General features: G+C 43.2%; 1 pseudogene; it reads left to right on the top strand.

The window, feature by feature from the left end:
* The first annotated feature begins 13,255 nt into the window (after positions 1–13,255).
* LOC100060458 (FGFR1 oncogene partner 2 homolog pseudogene) lies at positions 13,256–20,777 on the top strand (annotated as a pseudogene).
* Positions 20,778–23,371: the final 2,594 nt, after the last annotated feature.

Consider the following 23,371-nt stretch of genomic DNA (forward strand, 5'->3'; position numbering starts at 1 on the left):
ACCCTTTGTGGAGTTGTCTCTCTCTGTTTACCTCTTAAGTATCAATGTCTACAGAGTTTCCCTTTGGCCTTTACTTTTCGTGCTCTCCTACCGGCTCTCTCAGGGGACCTTTCTCAGCCCGTGGTTCTGGCTGACATTTAGATTCTGTGTCCTGAGTCCTTGTATCTGGCTGACCACTTGCCTGTGATCAGGACCTCTGACCTATTCTGTGCCTTCTCTTGAATGTGTACATGAGCCCCACTCATTCATAGGCCCTGGATTGGATTGTAGGGGATGAAGAGATCTGTCAATTATTGGATCATAATGACTGAGTTCACATGGTTTTGTGATTTTTAATAGCTATGTTCATTTGATATGCTTTGCCATTGGTTAATTCTACTTGCCATTTTAATTCTACTTTTTTTATACAACCATGTCCAAGAAACCAACAAGAAACCCAGAACCTGCATCAGAACATGTCTCAAGTCTTCTGGGATACTGATGTTACGCTGTAGGCTGTGATAAACAGGTTGGCAACATTCACTGCTTTTTCTTATTGATAAAAAGGGGATCTGACACAAACTTAGCAAAGCTCCCCAAATTAACTAAAAGAAATCAAGATCACTGTTGTGTCTGAGCCCAGTGAGGAGAGTGAGACTACAGGGATCTGGGCAGACACGGAACCCAGCATATCAGACACTGACAATTCATCTCTCAGGGACATCATCCCAGGATCCTCTGGGAATTTCGGCTTCTGTGATCTCCGCCCACCCACCCAAAGTGCCAGGCAGGGGAACCTTGTAGCTCTGAGGACAGTGACAAAACACTCCCTGACTTTGTGAAGAGAAAATGAGTTTCTCCAGTAGGAAAAAAGATGTGAAAAATTAATTTCTTGCTCAGTTTTTGGTTCTCAAGTGTGAATAAAAAGATGAAGGTGATTTTTTGAGAAACTAGGGAAGGATTTGGAATTCTCTTACTAGAATATTAATTTCAATCATGAAAAATAGCTCTGAAACTGAAAGACACTATTTTAGGTGGGATTTTTTTCCCATTGATTTTTTTTTTTTTAATTTTAAGCTTACAGAAAAAATGAATAGAATAGTTTGATGAATACTTGGATACCCTTGACCTAATTTCACCCATCTTTAACATTTTTTGGTGAACTGGGTTTTTAGTGTGTCTCTTGATGGTATTGGCAGCTTTGGGGTTTACTTATAATTTGAACAATTGGAAACAAATGATTATTAAGAATGAACTCACAGGAGCCAGACACTGCTCCAGACCCAGAGATACACCAGTGACAAGAACACACAAGATCTCTATTGTTGTGGAACTTGGCTTCATCTTGTAGGGAAGACAGACATGCAGACAATAAATAAATATAGCATGAAGGCAATATAATTTGAGGTAGTAAAAGGACTCAATTTTAAATGCTTGTAAGCCAATTAGTCGAGCTATAAAATTTGATCATGTCCTTCAAGATGTCGGTAAAGGCACCTTCTAGAGCCCTGCAGAAGGCAGCTGGAAGCTCCCCTTCAGAGAGCACTAATGCCCCTGAGCAGGGCCCCGGCCAGCACCCAGGGGCTGTGGAGCACCAGGGCCTGTGGACATCTCCTTTGAGAAGTTTGCCTGAGAAGGGCAGGCTCATGGCTAGGCTAGGCGAGAGGGGGGCCGGGAGGCTCCCCTCGATCAACACTGGGTGGTCCTGAAATGCAGTGAGAGGGCAACCGTGAAGGGGAAGCTGTGGGAGGGAGAGGACACGGAGTGGGTAACAATCAACAATCCCCGGACCCTGAGAAAGTGCAAGGGCCCAGGAACCAGAGCCAGGATGGGAATCAGCCTTCATGGGAGAAAATCCACGTCCTCTGTGGAAGACGGAGAAGGGAGGAAGGCTGGGAGTGGCTGGCTGCTCCCCTGACTTGTGGATAAAAGCTCTGAGGATTCCCAACTGTCTTCTCCGTGAACCAGGAGACGAGGACGTCAGTGGAGGGTCGGAGAGGAGTGGGGTGGGGGGCGAGTGAAGAAAGCTAGGAATATTCACTGTGGAGAATTTGACAGTGAGGTGACACTGCTGGTGTTCAGAAAATCTTTCTTGATTGAATCTGCATGTGTCATTTTGGAAACTCCCACCTGCATTTTGACTGAAAGGAATTAAAAATAAAAAGCCTGACTCCCACCTCCATCCGGCCTCTGTCAGAAGTTGCCATGACGTGGGCTCCTGTTCATAGAAGTATAAATGGTGGCTTTGCAGCCCTGGCCTGCATTGCCGGCTTGCCTTTCAGGCTCCTGGGGTCCCCTGGCAGGGAGGGGACAGGGTTAGGTGGCTGAGCTCACCAGACGACAGGCCAGTGCCAGTTCCTGACGCAGGGAGGGGAGTGGACACGGGGTCCTGAGGGGCAGTCTGGCTTCCATTTTCCAATAGCACTGTGGGATCCCTGGAGCCTTCTGCAGCAGCGAAACTTGCAGCTTATTAGAAAGGGAAAGACCTGAATGAATATTGAGCACAGCCTGTGTAAAGCTTAATTAGAGCAAGTTTTTAAAAATCTTTCTGTAGCTGCCTGATTCAAATGGATGAGAAAGGCTATATTTATCACTCCCTCCAGTGTAGGTAGCTCATTAAGAAGAAAATGAAAGGTTCTAAATTTTAACAACCTTTCCTTCAGCAAAGCTCAGTAGATTGATCACTAAAGACATTTCCATTTAATTTATAGCAAAGCCTTTCTTTTTTTTTTTTAAAGATTTTATTTTTTCCTTTTTCTCCCCAAAGCCCCCCAGTACATAGTTGTATATTCTTCGTTGTGGGTCCTTCTAGTTGTAGCATGTGGGACACTGCCTCAGCGTGGTTTGATGAGCAGTGCCATGTCCGTGCCCAGGATTCGAACCAACGAAACACTGGGCCGCCTGCAGCGGAGACTTAACCACTCAGCCACGGGACCAGCCCCAATAGCAAAGCCTTTCTTGATGACCCACAAGTGAGGGGCTGAGGGAGTGGGTGGCTGGGCTGACGGCTCTTGTGGATGAGAAGGGAAAGGGGAGGAAACCGGGCTTTTCTGTTATGACCCCTAACTGACAGACTTTCGAGTTCTCTAGCTCATTTTACTCTCGAAACAACCACATACAGCAGCAATTCTGCCTCTGCCACACCCCCCGCTTCCCCTCCACCTGCGTAGGTCCCATGGAAATGACCTACCTCATATGAAGGTCAGACAGTTATATAAGTTGCTTGAAGACCCAGAGTTAATAAGAGAAGTCTCTTCCTGTCCCCAAAGCAGATTAGCTTTTAACTAACTGTGCCACATGGAGTCCCAGAGTTGAAAAGACAGTTTTAAGAAAAACAGGCTGTGTATGGTCTTCTGGTTCAGATTGATGGAAATTCTCTCGGTCGATAAAGATACATGGGGTGCCTGCAATGCTCCAGGCACTCTGCTGGGTTAGTTGGTATTTCAGAGATGAGTAAGATGTGTTCCCACCTGCAGGAGCCCAGAGAGTCCCAAATATACCTTCTACCCTCTTAATGGAGCCAGCACTATGCTCTGGAGGAAGCAGAAGAAGAACGTGAGCATCCTTCCCTTCAAGGAGCTTCGCTGGGAAGAAAAGACATCCAGGCAGAAACGTCTAAGAATAAGCCAACTCCGTACATGGCTGTTCATCATTGGGGGGTGTTAGAGCATGTGGGACAGATCCATGCTCCAGGGTGACACAGGAAGAGGGAGACATTGGAGGCCCGGCTGCTGGGAGAGGGTTTCTGTAGGGAATAGGTCATGACTAGATGACGTATCTAGTGGGGCCGTGAAGAGCCCCCGCTAAATCTGTCTCCCCTCTGGGGTCACTCATGGGATATAATGGAAAAGTAACCAGGCGCTCTAGCCATGACTGCTACTCGCAGCTGGATGACCCCGACGAAGTCCTTTGATCTAGGCTCAGTTGTTTGTTTTTGTCATCAACAATGAGGCAGTGGGCTCTTTGGTCTGTGATTTGCCTTTTTAATCCCATGGTTATTTAGCCCACAGGAACCTTAGACTCATCCTCCAAAGGTCTCTTGGAAGACAAAAGCTCATTTGACTTGATTATGTCAAATGTTAGGGAAGTTAGGGAAGTCTCCCAGGACCCAAGGCAGAAAGTAAAACATGATAAAAAATGAGAGAAAAGTTAAAAGATGCAGAGGATGAATCCAGGTTATCCAACAGCTGTCTAACAGACATTTTCAAGTAACTAAGAGAAGAACATCTCCTTAGCTGAAGAAATACAGGAGTTTTCACATTGAAAAGACCCACTGAGAGCCAAGCAATTTTAATAAAAAAAAAACCATGTTACCTTCATCCCATTAAAACTACAGGACTTCAACAATGGAGAGAGAGTTTGAAAGCTTCCAGAGGGATGAAAGCAAGTGGCTTATATAAAAAGATGAACAAAAATTGTCCACAGTCATCTTGTCAATGACAATAATGTCATTGACATTGAAAGTGATTTTGAACCTGGAATTATATCTCCAGTCAAATGATCAACTAAAGGATATCAAGTGGCCAATAAACATACAAATAGGGACTCAACATCCTTACTTATCAGAGAAATGCAAGTTAAATCCACAATGAGATACCCACCGGGATGACTAAAACTAAAAGGACTGACAACAACAAGTGTTGGAGAAGTGGACCAACTGCCATTCTCATCTTTGCTGGTAGGGGAGTGAATGATTCCACCACTTTGGAAATCTATTTGACAGTATCTACTACATATCCAAGAGACATTCACAAAAAGATATGTGCAAGAGTGTTCCTAGCAGACTTATTTGTAATAGCCCAAACTTGGAAACAATCCAAATGTCAATCAACAGGAGAATGGATGAACTCCCTCCTACACAGCAGTTTTAAAAGCACACACTACTGATACATGCAACGACATGGAATCATCTCATAGTCGATATGTTGAATGAAAGACGGCAAATATGGAGTAGAAACTCATTCAATTTATGTCAAATTCAGAACAGCAAAATAATCCATGGTGATAGAGACCAGAATAGTTGCCTGAGTTGGTGACGCAGCAGCACTGACCCAGAAGGGAGCTTTCTGGGAGGTGGCATGTTCAATATCTTAATATGGGTGATGATTACACACAAAAATTCATCCTGCTGTACACTTAAGACTTGCTTTCTTTACTGTTTACAAATTATACCTCAATAACCAAAAAAAAAAAAAAGAAAAAAAATGTAAGTAAAAATCAAAACAAAATTGCCAAACAAATGGGAACAAAAAGATAGACATTTGGGGGTATGCAAGGACTCAGAAAAAGTCGTGTATTTTCACAAACTTTAGACAAATGAAGTTATTCCTAGATACACACCAGCAAAATAGAAAAGGAATCAAAGAGGGAGAATGGTATGGAAAAATAAGCAGTGATCACTGAGATCAGGATCAAAGAAAACTATTGTAACTTGATGGCTAGATGATTCTGCTTTCAGAGGCAAGATTCTGAGGGCAAACATTATATTTCCTGCTTTACAGATTCAATAACACTCTCATTTATGCAATGACTCTGTATAATTATAACATTATAGGTCTATTTATGCAGTTTCAATGTTTAAAATCAACTTAAAGATGAAGTATGAAAGACATATTTAGTCACAAAAGTGAATATAAAGTTTGCAAGCCTAAACTACCTAAATGTGATTGAACTAACTGACGCTGGGGGTGGGGGAGTGGACTCATTTCCTGATCTTTAAGGCTGGGAGTCCATGGGTACAATGCAAAGTGAATGGATCAAGAAATTGGGGTCTATGCTTATTATTTAAAGTCATAAAGGCAACTAACTATTAGAAGAAATAAAAATAACTAAACAAAAATTGGGAAAGGGAATTAGGAAGGGATGGTGAGAGGAACTCTGGAGCTGAATTCCTAATCCTTCAGGGCAGATTGTCATAGAAACTATTTCTCTCTGCTCTGAAAGATAAGAAACAGCGTTACAAGTAATCACCATAAGAGGGTTAAAGAATAGGGAAAGAAAGAAAAGATTGCTAGCTTTAGAGAAGGAGCTGTAAAGACAAAGGCTAACATTTTGTTTATGGCCTCCTGTAAGCTTAATTATTTTAAGTACATTCATGGATTACTGTGGGAAGGGAGGAAGGAGTGGAGGGAGGGAGGAGGAAGGAAGACCAGGGGAAACGAAGAAAGACAGACCACACGTTTTCTGCCTGAGGAGCTCTGAGACGAGTGCTAAGGAGGCAGAAGTAGGTCAACTGAGCTGGAAACTAGAGTTTCTTGGAAATGCATTTAAAAGATCATTTTAGGGTAGAGGCAGACGCAGATTCCTGGGCCTGGTGCTCTTGGACTCTCTCTCAGCTTATCTGGGGTGTCTATGGAGATTTTTATTGTCTGGTTCCTTTTACTCTCCTGCTCAGAGACCCAAGCAACACCTTCATCCAGGAATGGTCTCGTTCAAACTTCTGCAAGCATCTTCCAGGGCCAGGAGGGATCTTCTACCTGACAGTACACCCTGCTTTCCCCCTGCACCATGTCTTATGGTAACACTCCATGTTGACACAGCCAACACTGGTTCTTGTCACATAAATGGACGCTTTTCGATTTAGAAATTTTCTGCATCAGTGAGGTCTGGCTCTCAAGACTGTTTCTTTACAGACTGGAGAATCTCTAATTGGAGACTCAAAGTATATAATGATGTCTTTTTTTTTTTTTTTTTTTTTAGGAAGATTAGCCCTGAGCTAACTGCTGCCAATCCTCCTCTTTTTGCTGAGGAAGACTGGCCCTGAGTTAACATCCATGCCCATCGTCCTCTATTTTAAATGTGGGACACCTACCACAGCATGGCTTGCCAAGCGGTGCCATGTCCGCACCAGGGATCGGAACCAGCAAACAGACCACCGAGGTGGAACGTGCAAACTTAACCACTGCACCATTGGGCCAGCCCCCGATTTGTTTTTTTAAGGTGGTATCCATCTCCCTCTCCCACCACTGCCAATAAACTTCATTGATTCATCATGTGAAGAGCCATAGGAAAACAATCAATCAATGCGGCATAAAAAATACATAAGTTTAAGGGCTGGCCCCATTGCCTAGTGGTTAAGTTCAACGTGCTCTGCTTCAGAGGCCTGAGTTCATGGGCTCAGACCCCAGGTGTGGACCTACACCACTTGTCAGACATGCTGTGGCGGCAACCCACCTATAGAGTAGAGGAAGTTTTGGGCACAGATGTTAGCTCACGGCCAATCTTCCTCAGCAAAAAAAAAGCAAAAACAAAAACAAAAAACCCACATCTGTTTAATATGGTAAACACACACACACATACTCTTCCCATTACATAAACAGCTTAGAAGCAGAATATTGCACAGTTGAAACGAGAGTGCCACGATTTCTAGGTCCTAGACACAAGATGGCAGGCAAAGGCCATCTGGCTAATGGCCTGTAGATCCCTTTCTCCTTTGCAACGGGCTTAAGTGGAACTGCTGCTGCTTCCTCTGCAGTATATGGGGTCATTGCCATTGTCAGGAGAGAGCTCCGAGACACAGTGGGACGGGTGGAAATAACCCTGATGACAAGTGAGACCAGCCATGGAGAAAGGACTAGCTTAACCAGTGTCTTCCCCAGGAGGGAGACTGTTCTTTCCCGTATGACAAGGTTGGGACATTTGTACAGGATGTCAACGAAGGTAGTAATTCTAGGGGGAGGACCCCAGAATGAGGATGGGGTTGGAGATGGATTTAGCAGCGTAAATAGAACCACACTCCTGCTTTGTTTCCACCCAAAGGTCGAGATTCCTGTAATGCCCAGAGGCCAGGAGGAAGCAGAGCTCATCGGATTTCACTAGCCTGTGGACCGTGAGGACCTGATAAGTGTCAGCTCAGACAGGTGGCCCAGGGGGAGAGGTACAGAGAGCCAGGTGACAAGCCCTGGGCCAGCCAGAGCCGGCAGCTTGGCAGAGGAGGGAGTCATGTAGTCAGCTTCCCTTAGGCCAGCTTTCACCTCCTCTCACCCACAAGCCTCTATCGCAGTCTACCTGTCACCCCGACGCAGGCCTGGAGGAACAGTGCTGAGAGCCACAGCCCCTTAGCGATGGGCTGCACTACATGCATCCGAAGGCTGCCACACCTGCCTTGTCTGGATCCTCTCTGAGGGGGCCGGTGTCTCTGCGTCAAGTGTAGGAGTGACAGAACTGTGGTTCCGAGGAGTTGAGGGGTCCACATGCCCAGGGAGGAGGAGAATCAGGACCCAGAGGGGCATGTGTTCCGGCGCACTGGCTCCTGCTTGCCCAGGACCACGGAAGGAGGGGTTTGAATGAAGGGCTCACACCCAGGCTCCGAGTGAAACCCAGCGCTCTCCTCTACCCCAGCACCCACTGCACGGGCCTGCCCGCCGCCGTTGCTCCTGTCTGCGTGTTCTATGCACGTTCAGTCCCAGTGGCAGATTAGGCTTGTGTGGCTCAGAGCTGGAAGGCTCACGTACCAAGTCCAGCGAGCTCAGGGCGGTAGAAGCTGGACGTGGAGCCTCTGCCTGTGGCAGTTGTGGTCCAAGAAGCATTCTTATTTTTCTCTCAACACTGCAGATTCATCCGCTGGGCTGGGGGAGACATGCACGCAGCTGGGTGTTTGGTCAATCCTGTGAACACGCTGGGGGCAAAGATCACGTCTAGCTGACCTGTTTGCCTGGCCCCTGAGGGAAGCTGGCAGTGGTGAGATAGGGAAGATGACGGGGTGGCTGCCCAAAGGGAGTGTTCTTGCTGACAGAAGTACATGAAATAGAACTGTTGAAAGCACAGGAAAAAAGTTTTGTACACTGAGAAAAAAGTCAACACTTCATCGCCTTTGTAACAATGTAAAAGTTTTAACTATGATGGAACATGAAAAATAAAAATAAAATCTTCAGTGCTTTGACATAACTCAGCAGACCTGAGAGTTCACCTGCGCTGTCCCAGGAAGAAATCTGTCCCCACGTGGGCCCCTGTCCCACATTCTGGCTACACCCTGCCTGTGGGTGCCTGGCCGCCTGGGTGAACGGACTTAATGCCACAGAACCCTCACACCCAAACACGTGTGGTTTGTATCACTCCAAGTATGATGACTGCTCCACAACGGAACCAGAAGGGAGGACGGCGTTGGCCTCTGAGACTAAAGACACAGCTTGGAACCAGGTCGATGATGTCGCTCTCCAATAGAAGTCCCATCTGGACCTCTTGAGGGGAGGGGCCATCAGGGATTAGGGTCGCCCTCTCCCCAGGGCTTCCTTAACATGTTATCCATCCTTAGACATTCCTTCTTAACACTTTTGACTTTAATTCCATTCTTCTCTGCCCTCCTCTCTCTCTGTCTCTCTCTCCCACTCTCTCTCTGTGAAACAAGAAAGGTGCTACAGAACAAATGCAATTTAAAATAAATTGTGCAACTAGGCAATACTTTTCTGTATGTGGCGTCTGCCTAGACCATCTGATTAACCAATTGAATGACCCACTTACATTTCTGTCATTCTTGTCTTCTTTATCCGCTGAGAGTTGGCATCTGAGTTCCTTGCTACAAAGTAAGTAGGGAGAGCTCTGAGGGACCCCGAGTCGGCCTGGGCCTCTCTCTGGCATCTAGCTCTGCTGTCTGGCCTTGCTCACCTGTGACATCGAGGAGTTTAGCCTTCAGGCTCAGGGTCCTGCTCTCTTATTTGGTCTGCGAGTTTCCTTGTTCAGAGTGTGACTAGTGTAGAACCCATTCCCACGTGGCTCCTTTGTACCCTCCTGCTGGGCGCGGCCACACTGGAGCCCATCTCTGCGACTGCCTCGTTCTGTTCACTGCCCTCCTATGTGAGCCCCTGGATCACGCCCACTCCAGGGTCCTGCTGCTTCTGGCCTCAGCCAGGGTTGCTCACTCATTCCTTTGGTTTCCATTGGTTTCCATGGACAGAACTTGGGAGGTTGAGGACCGCCCCAGTGGAGGAGAGAACAAAGTCATCCCTCACTGGTCTGGCCTCAGTGTTAGGCACAAACAGGACAATGGAATCTTTATACCCCCCAAGAGTGATTGCTTGTGTAACTCCCACGTGTCTTTGTACTCAAAAGGTCTCTGCCGCTTGTCGCTCCTTTTGAGTTGTATAACAAAGGACTCCCTGCTTGTATGGTCCGAACTCAATAAGCATCTGCCTTTGGGAGGGGATTAGTCTGTGCTGAGCCCCAAGAAGAAGGTATGAAGGGAGGGAATACTTAACCAGCCTGCTGCAGTTACTAGCCCACTGGCGGGTCCCACTGACTGCATCTCCCAAATGTTTCTGGAATCCTCTCTCTTCTTCCTGTCTCCCCTCACCGTCCCAGCCCAGGCTACGGGCACTATTGAGCAACTGAAACCTTTACAACCAATACTACTGCTGCCACCGCCACCAAAAGCAGCAAGCAACTGGTCTACCCTCCCCACTTGGCCTCCCCAGCTCGGTTCTCAGCACGAGCCTCAGTGACCATTTAAAGCAAAGACCTTCCGAGAGCACCAGTGCCTTCGCATTGCTCTGGGAACACGGTTAGGAGACTTTGCATGGTCTGGCCTTGTCGCCTCCACTCCTGACATTCCCTCCTGCCTTATTCCCTTGGGAAGGCTGGCTGCCTTTCAGCCTTAGACCTCAACATGCTAACCTCCTCCCCTGCAGTCTCACAAGCTGTCGCGTCTGCCTGGAACCCTCCATCCCACCTGCTGCTCCAGCCCTTTGCCTAATTAGCTATATTTATCTTTCAACCTTCCCCAATCCTTCTATCGAATTCCTCTGTAACGAGTTCTCCCACTACCACATCACATTTGCATCTTACGTGTATCATTGTGACTACTTATTGACAATGCCCCCAGCCTAAAGGTAAGCTCTGAGGACAGGAACTTAAGCTGCTCTTAACTATGTGTTCCCAGCACTTAGCACTAGATTTAGCATGTAGAAGGTGCTCAGTAAATATTTCTTGAATGAGTGAATTTGCTTGGTGCTGTTTCTTTGCCAAATTTAGAGCTCTGTCCTGCCAACTTGGTTGAGACCCTGACTCTTAGCCGAGCTCTTGCCAGACCCCCTCCCAAGGGAGCTAAGAGCTGTCCCTTGTTTCTCTGGGCTCCTGGGGATCATCATCGTTCAGAGGATATAGGGGGAAGGCACACAGGCTTCTTAATTTTTAATACAGAATGTCAACCAGGTCACCAGTTCATCCCACCCTTCCATCAGCACCTCAGGCACTGGCCAATGAGGTGAGCTGGCGTAAGTGGTTAATGGACACAGGGACGTGTTCCTGATGTGGTGGACCTTAAAATTTGACTCTGATGAGGGCACAGGGAGCTGTGTGGCTTGGTTGTGTCAGGGCAGAAAGCCAGTCTAAGAGAGAGAGAAAAGGCAGCCCCAGGCAGCAAATGACTGCTTCACTTTATGCAGGCTGGGGAACAGAACAGGCTAAGCCTAGAAAAGAGCCAAATGGTACGGCTTTACTGGTGCTGGAGAGTCTGCAAGGCTGCGCTAGGACAATGCCAGCTTTTCCTTGGGGTGACAGAATCCAGGGGATGGGTGGAGTCACGCGACGATGTATTCCAGCAGATGGGGAAGAACATGGAGGCAGAACCACTGCTCCAGAGGTGGATGGTCTGGAAGTCTACTAGGAATAAGTTAAATGTTTCCTCAGAACAGTGGGCTCAACTTTGGTTGCACATTGGAATAACCTGAGCAGCTTTAAAAATATTGGTACTTGGGTCCCACCCCTAGAAATTCAGATGCTGTTGGTCTGTGTTGTGACTTGCGCATCAGTATTTTTGAAAACTCCCCTGGTGCTCCAGATGTGCAGCCAAGGTTGAGAACCACTGGCTTAGAGGAGGCAGGTAACTATGCATGTCATAGCCTGAGGCCAGGCGGTGAGAGAGGAAAGTGAAAGATGGGTGATAGCTATGCAAGGAAGGAATACCTTAAACGATGCAATCTGTAGGTTCTTCAAACATGAACCAGATTTGTGAACTAAATTCTATTAAAATGCCCCACAGATATCTTAAAGCAGCCCTGTGTGGAAAAAATTGAATAGTCACCTAATTTACTTATTTGATATGATGAGATTTGCATTCATCAGTTATTCTTACATGGTGACTTGCCCTTGGAAACTGATGGACACTTGAATCCCCCAGGGTTTAGAATTGTGGGGTCAGACTTCAGCCCAGCACTTAGAGTTCTTAAACTCAGAAGCAAAATAAATTTGTTTGAAATGCAAACTCCTCACCTCTGTCCCTAAAGCTTTGAAGGGGATAAGTTTAGGGTAGGTCTTGGAAAAGGTGTGTCTATCAAACTAACAAGCTCCCCAGGTAATCATATGACAGTAATGATCTGTAGCCCCGCGTTGAGAAATGCTGATTTAAGGACTGGGGTTGAAGGCTTAATGTATTTGGTTTTCTTGAGAGCACTCTAATCCCCCCTATCAGCATCCAGTGTGAAGAGTATTTACAATTTATTGGAAGCTGGAGTGAGGAGAATCCATTCTGAGTGCACCAATCTGAGTGCGTGTTTAGAGCCAGTGCAGAGGATGTCCTGTTAGAACCGTCCTCACATATTACAGAACTGCTGTCGGCGCCTGTGTGCATGGCTTAGCCTGTCAGGAAGCATTTCATACTCTACAGCTCAAGGCAGCCCCATATCTGAAGCACTGTCAGAAATGCTGAAAGCCTTCTAGACCCTTCCGCCTGAGACCAGGAAGCATGGAGCAGCTGGCTCATCTTCGCCTGGAGCCCTTGTTGTCTGAGAGGGAAGCCCCAAAGATGGAGGGTTGCCCAGCAGAAGTCCTGCCTGAGGGATATTGTATAATTTGAGATACTCCATGAATACTCCCTCACCACAGCCAAGGTTTCCAAGCTGACTAAAATGGTGGAATGTGCTCATATTCCATCCTGCGCGGTAGGAAAGCAGGCCTATGCTGAGGTAAAAGCCCTGACAGATCTGCCTCAGGGAGGAATCACATTTGCGGTGTTTTCCCATTTTCAGTTAGGGATTAGCATTTCATTTCACTGTTTCAATGGGAAATCATTTACCCCTCCGTATCGGGAGAGAGCACATATCGTGCATGGTCCTGAGCGTAAGTATGTTGGGCTAAAGGGAAGGGAAAGAGAACAATGGTAAGGGGATTCAGTGGAGAGAGTTGGGTAGTCAACCCCAGTGAAAGCTTGGGAAATGGTTCCTCTTGCCACTTTACTTTTCCCTCATTGAAAGGATTTGTGCTGCCTGTCCCTTCACCATGAGGGTTAAGGAGATAACACTGGCCTCCAACCAACCATTTTGGCTCAAAGAACGGAGATGAGAAAATGAGTTGTACAATGGAGAAGACCCTTGCTGATGCTAAAACTTTTGTTGAAAAATCAAGAGAGCTCAGTGATGTCAGCATCATGGTGGACTGAATTGTTCCCTTTGTCTCTCCCCTCTAAGTCACAACCAGTAGACATCCATTGACCAACAAAGAACTCTCTGCACAGCACACCAGAATGCCTGAGAGATCCAAGCATCTCTACATCTGAAGGTGAGTGTACTGGACCCCCTGGAGGCAGTGGAACTAGGGGATTGGTGGTGGCAGCTCCCAAAGGCAGAGATTCTAGGATCTACAACTGAGCCTGCAAACAGAGGCCCCAAGAACTGAAGTAACACCCATGAATGGAGGCCCCGGATCCAAGCAGCCCATGCTCCTGGAGGTGCCAGCAATCCCTGTGGGTCCATGACTGGAGAGTCCAGGAGACACGAGATGCCAGGGACCCAGCTCCCTCCACCTCCTTCAACATTGGTGACTCTGACACCAGCCCTCCTAGCAGCAAGTGCTGCACCCAAGGTGTGCATCCCCTGGCAGTGGTGGTGAGTGCGCTTGACTTGAGATTTCAGAAAGCACACCAGTGCCAGAGACCAGAGGCTGCAGGAGCAGCAGTGACACTCATAGCTCAGCCCCCAGCAGTGGTGGATGTCAGCCACAACCTGAGTCTTCAGTAAATGTAGCAGCACTCATGGCTTAGCCATCTCCCTCCCCCAGCAGTGGTGGGTGGTGCCTATGACCTGATGCTTCAAGATCCACAACAGTACCTGTGACACAGCCCCCAGTGTCATCATCCCTGACATTGATCCTACCAGCAGTGGGGGCTACAAACAAGATCCCAGGCCCCTGGCAGTGGTGACAACACCTGTGAGCAGTGCTGCCAGCACTGTCAGATAACCCAGGATCAGCAGTGCAGGTGGTGCACATGGAAGCAGCACCTGAGCCCATGGAGAGCCAGTGGGGGAACACAAGACGCAGGCAACTCCAAAAACAGCACAGGTGCTCTCAGTTTGGGATACCTAAGACTCAGTAGTGCTACCTGAGACTGCAGTTACACCACAAGCAGCAAGTCACCAGCAACCTCGGAGGCACAAGCAGCACAGGAGGGCACTGATGACACCTCTGGTGAAGGTAGTGGAGGGTGGAAAGCACAGGCTCTCAAATAAAACCAGAAGCAGCTCAGATCAAAGTAAACAGAGCCTTATCTAAATAAGAAAGGTGTTTACTACCAAAAATGCACCAGCAGAGGATCAACTCATCAAGTACCATGAAAACTATGGTAACATGGTAACACAGAAAGAAAATGACAACTCTCTAGTAATCAGACTTAAAGTCATGGAAGATTGCAGTCTGATAGAGAATTCAAAATAGCTGTCATGAAGAGACTCAGGGAGTTACAAGAAAACTCAGAAAGCTAGTTCAATGAGCTCAGGAATAAAATTAATTAACAGAAGGAGTATTTCACCAAAGAGATTGAAACTCTTGGGGAAAAAAAAAAGCAGAAATTCTGGACCTGAAGAACACAATTAATGAGATGAAAAATAAAGCAGACAATACCAGATATAGAGCAGACCGTGTGAAGAGAGAATCAGTGAGCTCAAAAATAAAAATCTACAAATGATTCAGGTGGAAGAGAGACAGAACTAAGATTTTTAGAAAGTGGAGAAATCCTATGAGAAATCTCTGACTTAATTAGGAAAAACAACATAAGGATAAAGGATCTTCCAGAATGAGAAGAGAGAGAGAAGGGACCAGAGAGCTTATTTAAAGAAATAATAGCTGAGAGCTTCCCAAACCTGGGGAAGGAATTGCGTATACACGTACATGAAGCTAATAGAACACCCAATTATCTCAATGCAAAAAGACCTTCTCAAGGCACATTACACTAAAACTGTCAAAAGTCAATGACAAAGAAAGAATATTAAAAGTGGCCAGAGAGAAGAAAATAATTTACAAAGGAACCTCAATTAGGCTATCAGTGAATTTCTCAGAAGAAATTCTACAGGCTAGAACAAATTGAAATGATATATTAAAATATTGAAACATAAGAACTATAAGCCAAGAATACTCTATCCAGCAAAATTATCCTTCAGATATGAAGGAGAAATAAAGGCTTTCCCAGACAAACAAAAGCTGAGGGAGTTCATTGCTACCAGATCTGCCTTACAAGAAATGTTGAAAGGAGCCCTCCTGTCTGAAACAAAAAGGCAAAGGTATACAAAGCTTTGAGCAAGGTGATAAATAGACCAAATCAGAAAATTGCACCTTTGTATCAGAATAAATAAAATAAATAAATAAATTTAAATAAATAACAATAATAAATAAATAAATTTAAAATAAAATAAAAAATAGTAAACACTTAAAACACAAAGTCTAAAGGGAAATAAAGCATCAAAAATAACTATAACCACTAAAATTTTGTAACAAACTCACAAAACAAAAAGGAGCAACTTGCGACAACAAAAACAGAGAAGGAGAAGAAGAAAAGGAAAGAACTTGCATAGGCTAATGAAGGTAAAATGCTATCAGCAGAAAAAGGGCTATCTCATCAATGAGCTCTTTCATACAAACTTCATGGAAACCACAAAATGAAAACTCAGAGCACAATCACAAAACATAAAAAAAAAGGAAACTGAAAAACATATCACAGAAACCCACCAAACTGAAATGGTAGAGAGAAAGAAAAGGAAAAAGAAACAATGAAAATATAGAACAACCAGAAAAGAAAAGATAATATGGCAATATTAAGCCCTATCATCATAAATGTAAATGGGTTGAACACACTGATCAAAAGACACAGATGGACTAGATGGATTAAAAAACAAGACCCAACAATACGCTGCCTTCAGGAGACCTGTCTCAGCTCTAAAGATAAAAATAGGCTCAGAGTGAAGACATGGAAGATGATACTCCAAGCAAATGGCAAACAAAAGAAAGCGGATGTAGCCATAGATTTATCAGACAAAATAGACTTCAAGCCAAAAAATATAACAAGGGACAAAGATAGATGTTATGTAATGATAAAAGCGACATTCCACCAAGAAGACATACACTTATTAATATGTATGCACCTAACATAGAAGCACCAAAGTATATAAAGCAACTATTAACACACCTAAAGGGAGAAACTGACAGTAACACAATAATAATAGTACTTTTATACCCCACTAACATCAATGGATGGTTCATCTAGACAGAGCATTGACAAGCAAACATTGGCCTTAAACAAAACACTTGATCAGATGGACTTAATAAATATATATAGAACATTCCATCCAAATGCAGCAAAATACACATTCTTCTCAAGGGCACATGGGACAGTGTCAAAGATAGATCATATGTTGGGAAACAAAACAAGCCTCATGAATTTAAGAAGATTGAAGTCATATCAATCATCTTTTCCAACCACAATGGTATGAAAGTAGCAATCGACCACAAGAAAAATGCTGGAAAATCCCCAAATATGTGGAGACTAAACATCATGCTACTGAATAACTATTGGATCAATGAGGAAATCAAAGGAGAAACCAAAAAATACCTGGAGATAAATGGAAATGAAAACACAACATACCAAAATCTATGGGATGCAGCAAAAGCAGTACTAAAAGGGACGTATATGGCAATACAAGCCTACCTCAGGAAACAAGAAAAACCTCAAATAAACAATTTAACACTACACCTAGGAGAACTAGAAAAAGAAGAACAAACGAAGCCCAAAGTCAGTAAAAGGAAGAAAATAATAAAAATCAGAGGAGAAATAAATGAAATAGAGACTAAAAAGACAATGGAAAGGAACAATAAAACTAAGATCTGGTTCTTTGAAAAGACAAACAATTCTGACAAACCCTTAGCTAGACTCACAAAGAAAAAAGGAGAGAAGGCTCAAATAAATGAAATCAGAAATAAAAGAGGAGAAGTTACAACAGATATCACATAAATACAAAGGATTATAAGAGAATACTATGAAAAACTATATGCCAACAAATTGGGTAACATAGAAGAAATGGATAAATTCTTAGAAGCATGCAATCTCCCAAAACTGAATTAAGAAGAAATAGAGAATCTGAATAGACCAATCACAAGTAAAGAGATTGTAACAGTAATCAAAAACCTCCCCTAAAACAAAAGTCAAGGACCAGACAGCCTTTCTGGTGAATTCTACCAAACATTCAAAGATTTAATACCTACCCTTCTCAAACTCTTCCAAAAAACTGAAGAGAATGGGACACTTCCTAATTCATTTTAAGAGGCCAACATTACCCTGATACCAAAACCAGACAAGGACAACGCAAAAAGGGAAAATTACAGACCAATAACATTGGTTAACATACATGAAAAAATTCTCAACAAAATATTAGTAAATGAAATACAGAGGGGGCCAGCCCCATAGCATAGAGGCTAAGTTTGGCGCACTCCACTTTGGTGGCCCAGGTTTGGTTCCCAGACGTGGACCTACACCACTCGTCAGTGGCCATGCTGTGGTGGTGACCAACATACAAAATAGAGGAAGATTGGCACAGATGTTAGCTCAGGGTGAATCTTCCTCAGCAAAAAAAAAAAGAAGAAGAAGAAAAGAAAATCAAATACAATACATTAAAAGGATCATACACCACAATCAAGAGGGATTTTTTCCAGGGATGCAGGGATGGTTCCACATCTGCAAATCAATCAATACAATTCACTACACTAACAAAATGAAGAACAAAACTCACATGGTCTTCTCAATAGATGCAGAGAATGCATGTGACAAGATTCAACATCCGTTTATGATAAAAACTCTCAATAAAATGGGTATAGAAGGAAAGTACCTCAACATAATAAAGGCCATATACAACAAAAGCACAGCCAACATCATACTCAACAGTGAAAAATTGAAAGCTATTCCTCTAAGAACAGGAACAAGACAAGGATGCCCTCTCTTGCCACTTTTATTCCACATAGTATGGAAGTCCTCACCAGAGCAATTAGGCAAGAAAAAGAAATAAATGTGTACAAACTGGAAAAGAAGAAGTAAACCTGTCACTATTTGCAGATGACATGATTTTATATATAGAAAACCTTAAAGAATTCACAAAAAAGCTATTAGAAATAATTAATAAATACAGTAAAGTCATGGAGTATAAAATCAACACACAAAAATCAGTCACATTTCTATGCACTAACAATGAACGAGCAGAAAGAGGAATCAAGAATACAATCCCATTTACAATAAAAAGAATAAAATACCTAAGAATAAATTTAACCAAGGGGGTGAAAGATCTGTACACTGAAATCTGTAAGACATTGTTGAAAGAAATTGAAGATGGCATAAAGAAATAAAAAGATCCATGCTCATGGATTGAAGAATTAACATGGTTAAGATGTCCATATTGTCTAAAGCAATCCACAGATTCAAGGCAATCCTAATCAGAATACTAACAAAATTTTTCACGGAAATAGAACAAAGAATCCTAAAATTTGTTTGGAACAACGAAAGACCCTGAATAGCTAAAGCAATCCTGAGAAAAAAGAACAAAGCTGGAGGTATCACATTCTTTGATTTCAAAATATACTACAAAGCTACAGTAATCAAAAAAGCATGGTACAGGCAGAAAAACAGACACACAGATCAATGGAACAGAGCTGAGCGCCCAGAAATAAACCCACACATCTATGGACAACTAATTTTTGACAAGAAGCTAAGAACATACAATGGAGAAAGGAAAGCCTCTTCAGTAAATGATGTTGGGAAAACTAAACAGCCATGTGCAAAAGAATGAAAGTAGACCATTGTCTTACACCATAAACAAAAATCAGTTCAAAATGGATTAAAGACTTGAATGTAAGACCTGAAACCATAAAACTCCCAGAAGAAAACATAGGCAGTATGCTCTTTGACATTGGTCTTAGCAATATCTTTCTTAATATCATGCCTCCTCGAGCAAAGGAAACAAAAGAAAAATAAACAATTGGGACTACATCAAACTAAAAAGCTTCTGCACAGCAAAGGAAACCATCAACAAAACAAAAAGACAACCCACCAACTGAGAGGAAATATTTGCAGAACACACATCCAATACGAGGTTAATAACCAAAATATATAAAGAACTCATACAACTCAATAACAAAAAACCAAACAACCCAATCAAAAAACGGGCAGAGGGTACGAACAGACATTTTTCCAAAGAAGATATACAGGTGACCAACAGGCACATGAAAAAATGTTCAACATCACTAATTATTAGGGAAATGCAAATCAAAACTACAAGGAGATATCACTTCACATCCATCAGAATAGCTATTATTAAAAAGACAAGAAATAACAAGCATTGGAGAGGATGTGGAGAAAAAGGAACTTTCAGACACTACTGATGGTAATGTAAATTGGTGCAGCCACTATGGAGAACAATATGGAAATTCCTCAAAAAATTAAGAGAACTACCATATGATCCAGCTATACCACTTCTGGGTATTTATCCAAAGAACATGAAAACACTGATTTGAATATATATATATACACATATACATATATATATATATGCACTCCTATGTTCATTGCAGCATTAGTCACAATAGCCAAGACTTGGAAGCAACCTAAGTGCCCATCAACAGATAAATGGATAAAGACGTGGAATATGTATATACAATGGAATACTACTTGGCCACAAAAAAAGATGAAATCTTGATATTTGCGACAACATGGATGGACCGTGGGAGTATTATGCTAAGCAAAATAAGTCAGACAGAGAAAGACAATTACCATATGACTTCACTCATATGTGGAAGATAAACAAACACATAGATAGGGACAACAGATTGGTGGTTACCAGAGGGGAAGTGGGTAGAGGGAAGGCGAAAGGGGTAAATGGGCACATGTGCACAGTGCTGGATGGCAACTAGACTTTTGGTGGTGCCCATGATGCAGTGTATACAGAAGTTGAAATATAATGAACTATACTTGAAATTTATATAATGTTATAAACTAGTGTTACCACAATAAAGAAATAACAAAAAATAAACAAAAATCTGTTTCCTATTTTAAAAAAATTAAGAGACCATGACAAAGCAGCAAAATCTCTCTATGAGCAAACCATGGCCCTCAAGAAGAGTAGACATGGTGAAGCAGTATTAGGAAGAAATTCAAGAACTGAATGAAGTCCCGAGGTACTGGCCAAGGCAGAGCAAGAGGTCAGAGAATTGCAACAGGAGCTGGAAAAACGTCATACATCCCTGAAGGAAGGTCAGTAGGTTTTGGGACTTACAATGAGCAAATATTGAGAGTAAATATTTGGGTTGCTAATGACTAACCAAAAGGATGATCTGGGTACAATAATGAAGTTTAAAAAGCAGCATTCCAAGGTGTTACAAGCTCACGTTGACTAGATACCTGGAATGGCAGCAGTGACAAGGAAAGCCGCTGAGATGGGTGAACATCAACAGTGCATGAAATAGAAAAAAAAAAAATTGAACTTCAACGGGAAATCAAGGATTTGAGAGAAATCTTTCTCACTCTAGGTTCACATTTGAACCTCATAAATGACGATGCATAAGAAAGTATAACCTTTGTTAAGTGTCAGTGTTTGCCCATTTTTGTCAAGTGATCTGAGCCTACTCAATTAACTGACAGAATAATAGGAAATCACTATCTCAATCAGCCCACCATTTGCTAGTTTTAGATTATGTACAGTACACTGAAATGACATTTTTAAAAGATGGTTTCTGAAAATACTTAATAAATTGTCATAGGCTTTATTCTTATTAAAATATAATTTAAAAATAATTCAGTGGTGAAAAGATGAGAGGCTCTCATAATGACATCATAGAGTAACTCCATGCTTACCTTTTTGAGGAACGGCTGTTTTCCAAAGTGGCTGCACCATTTTACACTCCCACCAGCAATGAGTGAGGATTCCAACCTCTCCACATCCTTGTTATCACCTCCTTTTGGTTATAGCCATCTCAGGGGATATGCAGTGGTATCTCATTGTGGTTTTGACTAGTGTTTCCCTAATGATTAATAGTGTTATTCAGCTTTTAATGTGTGTATTGGCCTCCTTCATATATCTTCCTCGGAGAAATGTCCATTCATATCCTCTGCCCATTTTTAAAGTGGAATGTGATTTTAAAGACATAAATTAATCTTCTTGTTATCAAATTATAACCATTCTCTACATGTTCTGGACACAAGTCCCTTATCAGACAGATGACTTGCAAATATTTTCTCCTAGTCTGTCAGTTGTCTTTTCATTTTCTTGATGGCATAGTTTGTAGTATAAATGTTTTTAATTTTGATGAAGTCCAATTTATTTACTTCTTCTTGTGTTTCTTGTGCTTTGGGTGTCATATTTAAGAACAATGCTGAACCCAGGATCATTAAGGCTTACTCTTGCGCTAATCTTCTAAGAATTTTATAGTTTTAGCTCTTACATTTAGGTCTATAACCTATTTTGAGTTAATTTTTGTGTATGGTGTGAGATAAGGATCCAATTCCATTCTTTTGCGTGTGAATATCCAATTTTTCCGTCACTATTTGTGGAAAAGACTATTCTTTCTCCCAATAAACTGTCTTGACATCTTTGTCAAAAATAAACTGGCTATAACATAACGGCTTATTTCCGGACTCTTAGTTCCAGTCCATTGACATGTCTATCCTTATGCCAGTATAACATTGTCCTGATTACTTCAGTTTTATAGTAAATTTTGAAATCAGGAAGTATAAGTCCTCCAACTTTGTTTTTCTTTTCATGATTGTTTCAGTTATTCAAATCCCGTGTGAATTTTAGGATCAGTTCGTCAATTTATACAAGGAAACCCAGCTGAGCCTTTGAATCCATAGATCAATTTGGAAAATATCGCCATTTTAGCAATATTAAGTGTCAGCATCCCAGCTCAGATAGATTCATTTAATACATCTATTTATCATTAGTCACCAGCTACCTCAAGGAAGGACCAGAGCGTGAGTTACACTTTTCCTTTCATCTAAATCTGGGTCGCAACACTGAGAAAGCAATAAAGCTACCACTGGATAAAGTAAGCAAATTGTGCTTCAATTTCTAAAAGAAATTTAGAAAGATTATTTGAAAATCTTCAACCTTTTAATCATCTCCATCAGTTTGGGGTTTTTACTTTTTTAGTTCCCACCTATGCCTGTGTGGTGCCAGTTGCTACAAAAAGCCAGTCTATAATGGACGTGCTCTGGCTGTCCCCAGTGGCTGATAAGAGAATCACTGGCCCTCTGGGAGGACAATACTGAAGATAGCAATGTGACTGTTTCACTTTTTTCTCCAGACATTGTGATGATTTTTACTAGTCTGTTACAGGTCAATGTTTGTGGCTTCCCGGAGAAAATGGCTTTCCCTGGAAACTCAACGGCCCTGGACACAAATGGGCAGCCTGCTGGAGTGAGGCAGGAAACGCCCTGGAGGTTGAGAGAGTGAGTCCAGTTGATAGCCGTCCTTGGGGCGAGCAGGGCGGGTGCCATAGCTGGTGCCCTGCAGAGGGAGGTCATCTGCTCTTCCCTGCACTTAATGAAACAGACTCTGAGATGCGGGAGGTGCAAATTTGGTTTCATTTGCAGAAGCCACAGTTACTAACCCCATCAGGAGGTGCTGATTTTTCTCTTGGATTTTTGCCAACGTCAGCCAGCACCGTTTCCGACGTCTCCTCCTCTCGCACTTCCTTCCCAAAGCAAACCCTGTTGAATGGGAACTTCTTAGCCGGGCTCTGCACTGGGAGCCCTTTGTTCTTTTCATCGCTTGGCCAGGTAGCCCCAGAGGAGGTGCTTCCAGTCCCTGAGAAGCTTCCCCCTGCGACCTCCTGGGGCCCCCTCGAGGCCTTGGCAAGCAGGCTCTGAGGTAGAGAATGAATGAAGTGCTGGAGGCCCAGGTCCGCAGTCTGTAGGTGCAAGAAAGCAGAGCCTCTTACGGACCAGAGTTGGGTCCTCTTTGGGAAACATTCTTGATTCTGCTTCGGGGTCTCAATCTAAGCTGAGTATTTAGGATCCAGCCACAAACACTCTCTTGAGAATTTTTAACTGTTCTATTCTATCACAATAGGCAGATATATTGTCGACATAGTGATTTATATGACACAAGAAGATTACTCTCTTTTATTCTCTCAAAGCAGAATCTAGCAAGAAAGGCTA

The sequence above is a fragment of the Equus caballus genome, chromosome 17 (assembly GCF_041296265.1).
Source record: "Equus caballus isolate H_3958 breed thoroughbred chromosome 17, TB-T2T, whole genome shotgun sequence".
Classification (NCBI taxonomy): domain Eukaryota; kingdom Metazoa; phylum Chordata; class Mammalia; order Perissodactyla; family Equidae; genus Equus; species Equus caballus.